Here is a 10,409-nt window from a genome sequence, read left to right on the forward strand (position 1 = left end):
GTCCTTTGGGAATGGATTGTTGTGGCTTGAGATTATAGGTTGAGATGAGCGTTCTGGACATATAGTGAGATATGATATAGATAATGAATATTCAAAGTATTAAAAGGTCTAATATGAGAGTAAAACTCTCCTTCCATTTCCCCCTGGCCTCAGCGCCAAGAACTTATCATGCTTAATCATTTCTGGTTTTGATTCTTCTGGTAATTGCCTCCCAAACTCTAGACCAACGGTGTCCAATAGAACTTTCTATGATAATGGAAACATCTCTATCTGTGCTATCGAATACAATAGCCACTAACCGCGTGTGGCCATAAATTTACATTTTAATTAATAAGAACTTAGTGAAGTAAAAAATTTGCTTCCTCAGTCACACTAGCCGCATTTCAGTAACTCCACTGCCACATGTGGCTGGTGGGGCAGCGATAGAGAAGAGGCTCATCCCTCCGCTGCTTCTTTATCAACCTTAAGAGATCTGTGACTCTACACAAAGGAAAAGGAAAAATATGGCTCCCTTCACTGCTCCTTCTCTTTGCTTTCCCTTCATTCCCAAGCCCTGTCAGGAACATTTTCGTTTTCGTGCTGCTGGTGTACCATTATGGCATTAAGTAGTGTATTTTAAACCGTTTCTTGATACATCAATTATTGACTATCGTACTTTGATCCACTGCCGTGTTAGGTCAGGAAATTAGAGTTCTCCACTGTTTCCCTCCATTGACGCCCACCCTTGCTGACCACCACGCCCATACTTGTCACATATATAACTTGTTTCTGGGTAACATCATATTCTGTCCCGTAACTATAAACTTCCCATGCTTCCTCTGAGATTGGTTCTAAAATTAAATAACCAGCCTTTATCATGTTATAATTTCATAAGAATTAATTTGTTATGGGAATAGTATAACTAAACCTGCCTAGAAGTAGACGGTTGGGATCCCAGGCCACAGAACCTGTGCCGTTCAAGGTGAATAGAGCTAACTTCCACTGCCAACCAAGACAGAGTAATGGGGAGCAGACCTGCCTTCCTGCATAAAACAACCAAAACCCAGAAAACAATGGATTTTGGACACTAGACCTCAGGCATAGAAAGAGAGTGATCCCTTGGAGGAAGTAGGCAGATGAGGTGAGCCCTGCGATTTCCCTAAGTGATTACCTTGAGAGAGCTTCCAGGCCCTGTGCCAGGAGGGGAAAGCGAGGCAGAGGCTAGAAGCACCCCTGAGTCAAGGAAGTGGGGCTGAGAACCTGGGAGACCAAGATGGGTACAGTTTGCGGGACAGGGTGCTGGAGAGGAGAGAGCTGCACGGACAGAGAACAGAGCTACTGGGGACCAGTGTTCGGCAGAGTGCTCATCAGCACAAATGGAGACACTCCCTGAGGCAGGAGAGAGAACCACTCAGTCATTAGAACAGCATTTCTCAACCTTTCCAGATCATCAACCCCCTAACGAGTCATTTTAGACATTTTTTCCATAGTCACTCTCCCCCATGAAGTTTTAAGACCACACATATAAATGTAGATCCATCCAGCTATTTATGTACTGTATGCGTCTCTAATATGTATATAAAATTGTATATACAATTTTTTGTATACAAACAGAGTAAATGCTTTATATACAAACAGAGTAAAAGCTCTTCTCCCAAAACTAAATCTTACTCCTTGGGAGTAAGGAGTAAATCTTACTCCTGTGGGAGCAGCTGTCCACACAAAGGGAAACAGTGCTCATGCAGTGTTCACACAGGGCCCACAACAGTGTGCCCGGCCACCAGCTGGACCAGAAATCCACATAATTCACAGGACCCCAAGGAGAGTACTCAGAAGCGTCTTGCCTCAGGAGTGGGAAATAATTCCCTCCAGAATAGACATTGCTCTGGTCCCACCTACAAATTTTAAGAAAAGCAAAGCCTAAAAAAATCAAGCTTTTCCAGCAAGTGAACTACATGCCTGAACAAAGCTCAGGAATATTTACTGGAATACACAAATATTTAGGACCCCAAAAAGTAAAATTTGCAACGTCTGGTACCCAAAAAAGAGTGACCTGGCATGTAAAGAAGCAGAAAATTACAACCTATGTGAGGAGAAAAATCCACGAATTAAAACCCAGAACTGGCACAGATGTTAGAATTAGCATACAAAAGTGTTAAAACACTTATTACAGCTGTATTCCTTATGTCCAAAAAGTGAAGTGGTTGTGTGGATGGTGTAGAAAAGACCAAAATTTGACTTCTAGAAATAGGAACATCAGCGTGTGAGTGAAAGCTACAATGGATGGGACTAACAGCAGAGTAGACCTCACAAAAAAAAAAAAAATTAGTGCCCTTGAAGCCAGCATAATAAAGACTTTCAAAAATAAAACACACAGAAGGAAAAAGAAAAAAAAAAAAAGAACAAGAAAGCAAAACAAAACAGATGAACAGAGCATCAGTGAGCTGTGGGGCCACTTCAGGTGGCTTCCTATGTGCATAACTTGAGTGCCCAAAGGAGAGGAAAAAGTGGGAAGAAAAAAAAGAAAGAAAAAGTAAGAAAGACAAAGAAAGAAAAGAAAGAAGAGGAAAGAAAGAAAGAAAGAAAGAAAGAAAGAAAGAAAGAAAGAAAGAAAAAAAAGAAAATATGGTGAAACAGTTTCTACACTTTCTACAGACACTTTTACATCCCGGAAATGCAGGAGTCTCAACACCCAAGCACAAGACATCTGAGGAAGACTACGCTATGGCACATCAATCTCGAATTGCTCAAAGCCCATAGTGATAAAGAGGAAAGTCTTAAAAGCAATCGGAGAGAAAAAGACACATTGTATGCAGAAGCATGAAAATGAGGATGCTGGCAGATTTTGCAGGTGACAGAAGTCTTTAAAGGACTGGCTGAAAGAAAAGTAGCTGTCTCCCTAGATGTCTATGCCCAGCAAAAATATCTTCCAAATAAGGCAAAATAAATTGTTTTCATATGGACAAAAGCTAAAACAATTCATTACCAACAGACCCAGACTACATTACTGTTTTAGAAAGTTCTCAGGAAGAGAAGAATGATAGCAGATAGAAATATGGATCTGCACAAAGAATGAGGAGTTTTGGAAATGGTAACTACACCTATAAATGTATAAGATTTTTTCTTCTTTTTAAAATATCTTTAAAAAGATCATTGGCTATTTAAAAATAATGATGCAGCTTATGTAAATGTAAAATGTTTAACAACAATAGCACATGATCCTAGGGGTGAGAAATAGAAGTATATTACTGTAAGGTTCTTATGCTGTATGTAAAGTGATATAAAACCACTTAAAACTGTAGTATTATAAATAATGACATATGCTGTACACATTAGGAAACCAGTAGAATAACAAAACAAAGAATTATAGCTAATAATTCAACAGATGAGGTGAATTAGAATAATAAATACTCAAAAGAAAAAGAAGAAAAAGGGAAAAGGATAAATAGATGGGGCAAATAGAAAACAATTGGCAAAATCACATGCAAAAACGTGATAAATCTGACTTTAAAATTAGCTTCTGCTTTTTTCTGAGATGCTATTATTAAAAGTCAGTCTGGGATAAACATTTGGGACCCTATACTTTTTGACAAAACCGTGGTTTTCAGAACATGTAAAAGACTTTTACAACTCAGAAGTCAGAAAGCAAGCAATGTAACAAAAATCATGGCTAAGGGAATATTGACAAAAGAAAATATAATGGCCAAAAAGCTCATGAAAAGATATTCAGTATCATTAGTCATAAGGGAAATTCAAATCAAAACCACGATGAGATACCACCATACACCCACTAAAATGGCTAAAATTAAAAATATTGACAATCCTGCATGTTGACCATATGGGACAACTCTAATTTTCATACATTATTTTTGAAATGTACACCTATTTGTTGAAATAGGTGCACCTGTTTTGGAAAACAGTTGGGCGTTTTTTTGATATAGTTAAATCTATACTTAACTTATGGACCAGCAATTCCAATCCCAGAGTTTCTGCAGAGTAATCAAAACTTATATCCTTCTTAAGACTTGTAGAATTTTGTTGACAGCAGCTTTATTCATAATATTCAAAAACTTTAAACCACCCAAACGATCATCAACAAGAAAATGGACAAACAAAAGTGAGACCATGATTCATGAGATTCAGTACTTCTCAACTATAAGAACAGACTTCTGGTACCTGCCACAGACATGATGACTGGAAAAAAACTTCATGCTGAGTGAATAAATCCAGACACTGAAGAGTGCTTACTGTATGATTCCATTCATAAGGAGTTCTAGAATGGGCAAAGCCAGGACTCTGTAATAGAAGGGGTTGAGGAGGGGGTTGCCTGCAAAGGAAATTTCTGGAGGGATGTGGATGTAACATGGATGTAAATCTACATCTAGATTGATTGCAATTATACTGGTCACATTTACAATGTACCAGACATTTGTCAAAACTCTTCGAACTGTGTATTTGAAATCTGTATATTTTTTGTATATAAGCTATATTTCAATAAAGTTGATGTTATATTTTTAAAAAGAGATTGGAATGTAAAAACCAGGAGAAAAACAATTGGGAATAGGAGTGCAAAGAGGGAACATGGTATTATTTCATACTTTTCCTTTATCAGTAAAATCCTTTTGGTGTCTTAATTATATAATTTTTTTACAGATTATTTTCTTCTGAAGACATTTTTTCCCCCTCCGAGTCCTCTTATTTCTTGTTTTTAATTTGGACTAATTGCCTTCCCGGCCCACTGCACAGATTTAATTCTGAGGTTTATTTTATTTATTACAGTGCTGACTTAGTTTTACTATATATTGCTCTTTCCTGGATCCTATGTTTTGTTTGGGGAGCAGTTGTCTTTGCTTTTCGCTGAGGATACCCGTGAGTAATTCTTTCAGAGAGTGTTTAGGGAAGGCAGATTTTCTGAGTCTTGCCATGTTAAAAAATTCTTGACTTTGCTCCCATATTTGATTGCAGGTTTGACCGGGTGTCTAATTCTAGGCTCTAAACCATTTCTCTCAGAACTTTGAAGTATCACTGTATTTTCTTCTAGTGTCATTATTGCTTATGAGAAGGCATACCATTCTGGTTCTTACTCATTTGTAGGTAACGGGCTCCATTTTCTTGGGAACTTATGGATCTATTCTTTATTTTTGGTGTTCTGAAATGTTGTGATATATATGAGTTTACTCATTCATTCAACAAATACTTATTGTAGATATTGATTTCAGGAAAGCCTAGGAGCCAGAAATAGAGCAGTAAGTCCCCCATTCTCGAGGAGGTTACATTCTGGTGTGGGAAATAGTCAATAAAATATAAACAAGTAGATGAGATCCCTGTAGATACTGATACGTTCTAAGAAGAAAATAGAACAGGAATGGGAGAATAATAAGTTGAAGCAGAATGAGTTGAGTGAAGCCCTGGGTTGATCTGGAAAAGAACATTACAGTAAAGGGAGCATGCCCCCAAAGGACCAAGGCAGGAATGGACTCACAGTGTTTGGGGATAGAAATAAGTCAGGATGACTGGAGGGTTAGCAGAGCTGAAAGCTGCAGAAAATAAGGGGCAAAGAGGAGGAGACTCTGCAGAGCCTGTGAGGATCTTGGATCTTATTCTAGGTCAGTTAGGGAATACTGTGATCTGATTTGTATTTTAGAAGATTGCTCTGGCTGTGTATGAAGCATGAGAGGGTCAAGAGTAGAGACAGGTGTTGCTGTAAACCAGGGAGGCAGTGATGGTTGGGAACAGAGTGTAACAGTAGACAGGGAGAGACGTGGTCATATCGGGGTCTTAATTGGATGTGGCAGCAGAGAAAACGAAATCAGCAATGCCTCGGGTTTTTATTGGGGCAACTAGGTGAATGGTGAGCCTTTACCTGAGAGGGAGGAGACGAGAGGAGCAGCAGGTTTGGAAGAGAAAACTCACATCTAAGTTGAGATGCCAGAGAGACATCCTGGACAGGTGAGCAGTTAGGGAGGAGAGGTGAGGGTCTCCAGCCTGTGAGGTAGTGTTCAGTGCCCTGCTTGATACCTGATGGGCCCTTCCATTGTGAAATCTGTGTGTGACTCGTGCGTCTTCAACTCTGGACATTTTCCCCTGCTATTTATAGAATTATAACTTCTGCATTTTGCCTGTCCTTTCTTTCCAGAATTCCTATTCTAGGTGGATGCTACATTCTTTGAAACAATCCTCATTTCATTATTTTCCTTCATTTTATTCATCTCTTTGCACTTTTGTTCCGTGTCTTTCTTGGGTCTTTTTTGTCTGGGTATTAGATTGATCCGTGTGATGTTGGCTTTAATATTTTTTTTTTTTACTTCCAAACACTTTGTTATTTTCTGATGGTTGTTTCTTCTTTATGGCAATCTGTTCTTGTTTTGTGATGGTTATTGTCCAATAAGTGCTCTTATTTTCCCTGTGTTATTTCTTCTGTGGTCAGCTGTTCTGTTTATTTATTGCGGACCTTCTCTTTTGTACTACGTTCTTCCATCGATTGTTAGGAGGGCCATAGTGCTCTGTTCCTGTCTATGAATGAGAAACTAGCGTGGTCACCATGGCTGGGTGCATGTCCATGCTTGTGTGTGTTCTCTTTGTCTCTCCGTGAACGGGGACTCCCTGCGACAATGGAGTATGTCTGTTAGCAGGCTTCCTAGCACACGAGCAGGAATGGGTATCTTAGCACACAAGCTGATATCGCAAATGCTTATGAATTTAGTGTAGTGTGGACTCTTTGGATAAATTACAATACAGAAAAGAAGTGGTGAACAGAAGTTACCCCTCTCTGAAAACAAATGCCCAGGCAAATATTACCAATTGATCAAGGCTCTTTTTGAGACATTGATCAATTAATGGTGCCTGAGTAGGGGGGCCGGAGGGGAGGCCCAGGGCAGGAGGCTCTCCCGTGTGATTCCTGCTTCAGACCATACCACTGTCAAAGGGTCATAGCTCTGGAGTCTGTATATCAGACTCAGCCCACGAGTTGGTCTGGGGGACTTCATAACAATCATTTCATTCAGTGATAATTCACAGTTAAATGTATGTAGACTTAGTTTGGTGTCTATTGCCAGAATGCCAAAAGAAGGGCTGACCTGAGAGGAAATCAGTTTGACTATGAAGTAGCCGTGTGCATGAGTCCGAAAATATGTGTGCATCATTAGGTAACTGATTATGTCACGAGCTAGATGTAAGTTACTTTTGGAATATACATACTTCTGTTACTTCCGCAGACATGGTTAACCGGAGTGCACTGCACTTGATGGTATTTTAATGGCTGATATACAAACATTTATTGGCCCTACGAATGAAAACAAACTGGATGTGGTCGTTAGCAACTGGGAAAGACAGATCTGACTAGTTTAAGAAGTACGCTTTAGTAAAAGGGGACCTGTATCAGCAGACGTTACATTCATAAGGAAAAATTCAGCAGAACGAACACAGGGAGGACAGAGTTCAAATGCAAGGCGGGCCAGGCCTGCCGCGTGCAGGTTTGACAAGGCACCCACTGGGAAAAGTTACAGTGAGTCAGTCCCAGCTTCGTAGTCAGGCTAAATGTCAATCAGAAATATTAAAGAGAAGTGTGATGGTGGGATAAATGACGATCGGGAGAGGGAAACGAGGCAAAGCTGTGAATATCGGTGTGGCCAGAAGCCGGAAGCCAGGTTGGTGGTATAAATGCATAAAATAGATGGGAAGGCAAGAGGGAGTAGTGAAGCCTGCAGCCAAGGGGAGAGTTAATATCACCCCTGAAGACTAATTCACATTCGACAACAACAACAGCATCGTGGCCCGTCATACAGAAATTTCTCGGCAGCCCCTGTCTCCAGAATGGCTGCATCATTATTGGCTGGGGCAGTGGTCCAGCACGGGGGTGCTGGTGAGCCATGATGGTGCTCCTAGTTACCCAGCCACTGCTGCTTTGCAGGGCTGCTGGTTTACTCTTCCAATTTACTTCAAAATTACCTTCAATATAAAGAGCATTATCACCAGAATCTCCACTTAATTTGCAGAGACATATAGGAGAAGGAAAAGAATTGCCCTGATTGGGGTGGGTTTGGGGTGGAGAATCTTCTTGCAGTTTTCCTCCCACATCTGCTGTTGGCTCATGGCATTCACGATGAACATGAATATTCATGTGAATATAATATGAATGCTGATTAAATGAAAAAGGCAAATCGAGGCCATGTTCTCAAGATTTAGGGGAGCTCATGAGACTCACATCTTGGAATTTTTTAATCTCTGTAGGAACATAGCAGGGATGAGAACGTGTCTCCTTTGGGCTGGGGTAAAGGAATTAGATGGCACAATAATATTTCGGATCTGGTAACGGCTCCTGTGTTCATCAAATCCAATATATTTTTTCAAAATGCAGAAACTGAGGCGAGAGATGTTACAAGACTTTTCAAGGCCACAGAACCAGCCAGGGTCAGATGTGAGACCAGACGCTGGGAACTCTGGTTAGAAATTCAATTCCTTTTCACCTCTGTTCTTACAATTCAGTTTAATTTTGAGATGATGCCTACCAGCAATTGTATCTTTTCTGGAAATGACTCCTCAGTACCTATAGGTCAGCAATTTGAAATGTACCAGTCAAAGTAATGTCATGTGTCATATATATTCAGATGTTTTCCATCCTGGTTGCTCTGAACCCAGCACCTAGGCAGCAGCAGTAGAAATGGCATATGGTGTGGTGAACTTCAGTTCTTGAATTTTGCACCCATCTTCATTTAGGAATTTTAACAACATATTTTTACTAGTAATAAAATTTCTGAAAATGATGTAATATTGTTGGCTACCTCACTTAAATAAGTAGTAGAAATTTTGGTCTAAAAAATAGAAATCCATATACCTTTATTAGCATGTATACATATCTTCCTACCGTGTAAATTATATTTACTATTAAAATAACTCTCAGAAGCATGAGCTGTATCTTATATATAGAAAAATTAAGATCAGCTTTTGAATATAGCAGAAAAAGGCTGATGATGTTGACCAGTAAAATATAGCTAGAAAACGCTCATAAAAATTCATCTTGCTAAAACAAACATATAGATTTATTTTTATTGGCATGTTTTTACCAGCAGCACAAAATGGTTTTCCATCTGTAACATATCAAGTATTCTCCAAAAAAGAACCTGTACAAAAATTGACCTAGACTGGAGTACAGAGTGTTAGTAAAGATAGTAAGAGAGAGAGAGGTATTTAGGGGAAAAAAAAACCTCAAAAAACAAAATGTAAATATGGTTATGGGGATGGAGATTCTGCATTTATATCAGGTTGCCAGGTCATGCCTATGCTGTGTGTTCAAAGATCACATTTGAATAGCAAGAGTCTGGGGAATATCTTGATTGTATAAGGACAATTATATGAATTAATTCTGCCAATAATTATACAAGGCATTTAAAGTTGCCCAGTGATTTTCACTGGAAAAATTAGAAGTTTGGGGGAAATTGAGTGGATTTATAAGTGAGAGTATATGAATATTTATAATCACTGTTAATTTGTCATAAATTTCTGTGATATATATATTCCCCATAATTTGTCATAAATCATTAGTAAATGTTCATTTCTATCCTGGAACTTTCCCAAGTTCAGAAAATCTTGGTGTTGGCTCAGATGAGTGAGAAAGCTTCTCCAGTTGTCCCTGTAGCTGTGGCTAGAGAAGGGAGCACCAGGGACCCTCAGGTAGACAGAAGGACCGCACAGAGGGTGGGCTGGAACCACCAGCTGCAGGAGCCTTTGGGTTCCACAGAGGTGCCTCAGGGGCTACCATGGGGAAGAAGCAAATGGAAATTATACCTCAGTTTTTAAAACTGTGAATATTTAAAAAGGGAAGTTTGGCAACAATAGCTTCCAGATGAGGAAGGTGTGGCCCAGAGAGGCGAAGTGACTTCCCCAGAGAGATGAGCTTCAGTCCTGCCAGTGCCCTTATCAGTTCTGTTCTCACAGAACCGCTCTTCCCTATACTACCCTACCCTAAACTACTCTCTTCATCATCATTGGTGTTTTATTTCTGAAAAACAGATACTGTCTCAGACACATGACCAGAGTTTGGAATTCAAATCCATTCCTCTTTGTGGTGAATCTCACCCCCCACTGCCCAGTGTGAACTTGGACAAGGGTCCAGAAGAAATGGGGTTTTGTATCCTGGAAATAAGACTGCGTGGTTGCTGGGGCTCGGCCAAGTAAGGTCCTTGCTCCCCCAGTGTCAGGTAATGTGGCTGAGCTGCATTATATAGTCAAGCGGGGCTGAGCTGCAACCCCACAATAGACCCTTATAAATGGGCAGCTCACTAAGACTGTCACACACACAGAGATCCCCTTCCCCCCAGGGAAACTCTCTGTCCAAGAGTTTTTCTGTCTTCTTCACCTAAGTATTTTTTGGATCCCTCTCTCTTTTTGATGTTTCTTTGACCTAAATGGAACACATCTCGTGGAAGAAATAT

The sequence above is a fragment of the Panthera uncia genome, chromosome C2 (assembly GCF_023721935.1).
Source record: "Panthera uncia isolate 11264 chromosome C2, Puncia_PCG_1.0, whole genome shotgun sequence".
NCBI lineage: Eukaryota > Metazoa > Chordata > Mammalia > Carnivora > Felidae > Panthera > Panthera uncia.